Source organism: Pelophylax lessonae (assembly GCF_965119305.1).
Source record: "Pelophylax lessonae genome assembly, chromosome: 1".
NCBI classification, from domain to species: domain Eukaryota; kingdom Metazoa; phylum Chordata; class Amphibia; order Anura; family Ranidae; genus Pelophylax; species Pelophylax lessonae.
Genome location: NC_138768.1, coordinates 596,868,344 through 596,873,987, shown reverse-complemented (window position 1 = coordinate 596,873,987; position 5,644 = coordinate 596,868,344). Strand labels below are relative to the sequence as shown.

The following is a 5,644-nucleotide window of genomic DNA, read 5'->3' as shown; positions in this document are numbered from 1 at the left end:
TTCGGATTCCGTTTTAGTCTCCGCTCCCCGGAAGTCAGCCAACATACTCACGGAGGAAGCAAGAAGGTAACGGACTCACGAACTGGGAATGCTTTCCTGAAACTGGACCCCCTCTGCCTCGTTGGTCCTCGGCACACCGGATCCTCTCTGCAGCTCAGCTCACTCTGTCCCCTCAGGCAAGCCTCCGGGGATACCCGATCCTGCTGACAGGAGGAGAGACAGCCATACTCTCCCTCCTGCGACTCTGCTTCCCGCAAAAGACACTGCGTCATATGTTCCCCTCAAACTTATACCCTCTCCCAGAATCCTGTGCGGCAGAATCTGCCTTTCTGGGGTAGATACAGGCCTGAGTGTGCCATTGGCTGGGTTTCCACCACTGCCCAATGAGAACCCTCTAATGGGGCATAGTAGGGAGACTCCCCAGTCTCAACAGCTACACCTGGGAGACATGAAAGCCTGGCAGAAAATCATGGCCCTGCTGTTAGGCAGCTAAGGCCCACTATACTTTGTCTAGCACCTACATCTGTCTTTGTCTGCTACATCTATATATATATACATATATATATGTATGTATATATATATATTGCCCTTTTTATAAAAAAATTTCATTTTTATTCCCCAAAATGCATTTGTGTGTGTTGAAGTTCAGTCAGACAAAGAGATTCTTCATTAACTACTTAAGCTCTGGAAGGTTTTACCCCCTTTATGACCAGAGCATTTATTTTGCTATTCACCACTGTGCTACTTTAACTGGCAATTGTGTGGCCATGCAATATTGTAGGCAAATTAAATATATATAATTTTTTCACACAAATACTGCTTTATTTTGGTGATATTTGATCAGCACTGTTTTTTTATTCCTATTTTATTATATAAACGTAAACAGACTAAACATTTTTTACTTTCTGTTATAACACATATCCAATCAAATCAAATGTCTTCATAAATTTAGGCCAAAATTTATTCTGCTACATGTCTTTGATAAAAAAAATGTATTGCATTGTACTGGCTTTATATACAGTACAGTATTAATTGGTTTGTGTGAAAGTTTTAGAGTCTACAAACTATGGTATATATATATATTTGAAATTTGATCAATCCTGATGCACTGATGGCCTATTTAATTTTCCGAGGCTCCAAAATTTCAGGACAGTACAAATATCCACCAAATGACCCCTTTTTGGAAAGTAGACAGTGTGAGGCATTTAGTAAGTGGCATGGCAAGTTTTTTGAAGTTGTAATTTTCTTGTCAAAATATTATTTTTGAAAATTACATTTTTTACAATTTGTTCCACGTTTTCTTACAGTCAGGCATACTAACTGGTGACAGTAGGAAAGAAAAAAGTATAATTTTTTAAATTAATTTTAATTTTTTTTTATTTTACATCCTTTCATCAAAGTAGTTCAAAGGGGGAAGGGAGTGATCAAGTATTTTTTTTTTTTTTTTTTACACCTATTGCCTATACAGTGATGATCACTGTATAAGCAATCGTTTTAGCTGCCGTGAATAGGTTGACCATTCATGAACAGCATGCTTTTGGTTGGAATCTGTGATTGGCTAATCACATGGTACAGGTTGCCAGGTAACATATGATTGCTTTGGTCCAATCACAGATCACAACAGTAAGCAAGCTATTCATAAATGGAAAACCATTCATGACTGTTTTTTTATATTTTTATCATGTGATTGCTATGACCAAACATAGCAATCACATGATAACTCGGTTGGCAATTACTGGAAATAGTAATCCACTGTGTCCAGTGAGCACATTGGCCACATGAGGAATGCCCTGCGCGATTCTAACCTGGGATAGGCCAAATCACATATTTATATATATATATATATATATATTTATGTATATGACTAAGCCTGCATGTGTCACCCTAAAGCAGTATATCTGCAGGAGCGGGCTGCAAGTGGTTAAACTGATTAACCACTTAAGCTCCGGAGGATTTTCCTGCTCAAAGACCAGGGCCTATTTTGCGATTCGGCACTGCGTTACTTTAACAGACAATTGCGCGTTTGTGCGAGCTCTACCCAAATGAAATTGACATCCTTTTTTGTCCACAAACAGAGCTTTCTTTTGGTGGTATTTGATCACCTGTGCGATTTTTACTTTTTGTGCTATAAACAAAAAAACAGCGACAATTTTCAAAAAAATAACAATATTTTTCAATTTTTTTTTTATATGAAATTACCCCCCAAAAAATGTAAAAATCAAAACTTTTTAACATTTTAGACCAATCTGTTTTCTGCTACATATGTTTGGTAAAAAAAAATTGCAATAAGCGTATTTTGATTGGTTTGCGCAAAAGTTATCGCAGCTACTAACTACGGGAAAGATTTATGTCATTTTTATTGTTTTTTTTTTAAAACTAGTAATGGCGGTGATCTGCGATTTTTTTTGCGGGACTGCGACATTGCGGCGGACAGATCAGACCCTTGACTGACATTTTTGACACTTTTGGGGGTACCAGTGACATTACTACAGTAATCAGTGCTATACATATGCACTGTTACTGTAAAAATGACACTGGCAGGGAAGGGGTTAACTTTATTAGTGATCAAGGGGTTAAGTGTGTCCCTAGGGGCGTGATTCTAACTGTAAAGGGGCTTGGCTAGTGATGTAACCACAGAGACATACGATCCTACATAGCAGGATCATATGATCTCTGTTCTTACATCAGGGAGAATGACAGGCAGCTTTGTTTACATTAGCCACCTGCCTTTCTCCCTCTCCACCGGGAGATCGCGGGTGACCGACGGACATCGGAGCCGCCGGTCACTCGCGCGGACATGTAAGGGAACGAGCGGGGGTGGAAGCACGCCTCTGGCGGCTCGCGCTTGCCCCCGGCGGCGCACGCTCGCCCCCTAGAGGCTCGTAGGCGAGCGACGTAGCCCTACGTCGTTTTGCCTGTACGGGGCTGACTGCCGCAGTAAATAGTCATGCGGCGGTCGGCAAGCGGTTAAAAAAAACAACTGTAGGTGCAATTTTTTTGTTATTGCTGAAACATTAGCAACATAACAGTACAATTTCAAAATTAACAACTTTAAAATTGCCATAGGCATTTGGCAACAGGCCAATAGGCAATGTACACTTTATAATAAACTATTGCATAACAATGCATATTTTAACAGTCCAAAAATGAAATATAACACAATCACCAGAAACAGGGAAAAAAGTCAGAACTAGCTTCCAAAAATAGGCTAGGTCACAGCTGATGGTAGACAGGTAATTAAGAATTTCACTTTGTAAGACTAAACTTAGAATGAAAACCTCTAGGACGAGGTTGTTGAACTACCTGCTTGTATGTTTGTGCCTCAAAGGTTCCTGCCTGACCACTCTCACATGCATGACTATAGTAAAAACCTGAATAATTTGGCAGGTGAATATAGCCAAGTGGTTGCCCATAGCTTAGTTCAGGAGTATAATAAAGTAACATTTTGAATTAAACTGAGTTTTCAGGTGTGTCCAGTTTGTGTTCTTGCCAATATCTATTATAGGGTGAATTGGGTTAATTTTAATAGTTTTTATCATTGTTGTATCTTTGGGCTGCTGTCTTTCTCTGGAATGACACCAGAACCCAAATTATTTCAACTCACATTTTACCCACCAATTCAGAATCAATGCAGTCCATTTATGGAACCAGGCTTTTGGCAAACATAATGTTTACCCTGGTCTCTCTCCTGAGTGTGTATATGTTTTTGAACAACCTCACAGAATGTTTTTTTTTTTTGCTGTTGTTCTTTCTTTGAGGGCTTGAAAAAAACATCAGTTCCCCAAAAGTGGCAATATACACGACCAAATGGTTTGGCCTCTTACCCAGGTCTTCTGCTTTTTCAGCTCGCTGTGGTAGTTGTCCCTTAGGGTTCTCCATCTTATTTTATTTGCATTCACTTTAATAATAAATTGCATTTTTATTTCAGATATTTGGCAACTGGAAACAGCTTCACCTCTGTACATTAAGAGTTTTGTATGGGCTCATCAAATAGTGAGAGGCACATGGAATGATATTTGGAAGGGATTAAAGGGAAATGTTCTTGTCAATTCCAAACAAAAATCAGTGGGAAGAGATAGTACACTTGTTCTGGAGAAAAAAAAAAAATTCAAACTGTCTGGAAGCTATCGATGGGAAACATATTCGATTGATTAAACCTTCTAACAATGGTAGCTGTTTTTTTTAACGAGTTTAAATATTTTTCAGCTGTTCTAATGAAAGTTGTTGATGCCAAATATAAGTTTATTTTTGTCGATATTGGAAGTTATGGTAGCTGTGCTGACTCTGCTGTATTTCAGCATTCTCAATTTGGACAGCAGCTATGTAAGAATCTTCTGGCTTTACCTGACAACAAACCCTTATCTGGTACTAATGCTCATGAAATGTCATTTGTATTTGTTTCTGATGAGGCCTTTGCTATTGGGGAAAATCTATTGAGAAGTCTCGATGACCGAAAGAGAATATTTAATTATCGCCTCCGCCGGGCAAGGGGACTTGTGGAGTGTGATTTTGGCATTCTTGCAAACAAATGGCAAATCTTTCACAGGCTAATTAATTTGGAAATTGAGAATGTATGCAAGGTGGTTAAGGAGTCATGTATCCTTCATAATTTGGTGAGAGAAAAAGATCTTCATTTTGAGGACACATTGGCCCATGACTTAGCACCTGTGGAATGGCCTCATGTGCATAGTCCAACATAAGTTTTTTTGGCAGACTGCCATTCTGTCAGAGATGGACACAGGAACTTGTGTTCCTGCTATTTAGGAACCAAATCTCTGTGTTCATCTAGTGAGATCACCCCCACACAGTTAGTAAGCACCCCCTGGGGACACACTTAACCCTTTGATCGCTCCTGGTGTTAACCCCTTCCCTGCCAGTGTCATTAGTGCAGTAACAGTGCATATTTTTAACACTAATTACTGTAGTTCACTAGTTCCCTCAAAAGTGTCAGTTAGGTGTCCGATCAGCCTGCCGCAATGTCCCACTAAATATTGCTGATCGCCGCCATTACTAGTAAAAAAAATAAAAATGCTGTAAATCCATCGCCTAGTTTTTAGACATGATAACTTATTGGGATTTTTTTTACCAAAAATATGTAGCAGAATACATATTGGCCTAAAATGATGAAAACATTTGATTTTTAATTTTTTTTTTTATTGGCTGTGTTTTTGTGTTTTAAAGCAGAAAGTAAAAAATATTGTTTTATTTTTCAAAACTGTCACTCTTTTTTTGTTTATAGCTCAAAAAATAAAAACCGCAGAGGTGATGAAATGCCACTAAAAAAAAAAAAAACTCTATTTGTGGGAAAAAAGGACATTAACCCAGTTTTATTAGGGCACAGCATCCCACGACTGCGCAATTGTCAGTTAAAATAACGCAATGCTGTATCGCAAAAAAGGGCCTGGTCATTAAGGGAGTAAAACCTTCTGGAGCTGAAGTGGGTAAACTTCAAACAGAAAAAGTACACAGTGAGGTACTGACAGGTATACCTGTTCTTTACATCGTACAAAAGGACAACGCAATTTAAACAAGAAATAATCGAACAGGAGAACCCTAAGGTATATTTAGAAGTGATTCTCTATATAAGGCAGCCTGCCACCCCCAGTGGGAACATATTGTGGTCAGGCTCAAATAATAACAGAGA

General features: G+C 38.8%; 1 pseudogene across 1 annotated transcript; it reads left to right on the top strand.

Annotated features, from left to right (window-relative positions):
* The first annotated feature begins 4,036 nt into the window (after nucleotides 1–4,036).
* On the top strand, nucleotides 4,037–4,700 carry LOC309548696 (annotated as a pseudogene). The gene has a single exon. The product of its transcript is annotated as an uncharacterized misc_RNA (transcript).
* The last annotated feature ends 944 nt before the right edge of the window (nucleotides 4,701–5,644 follow it).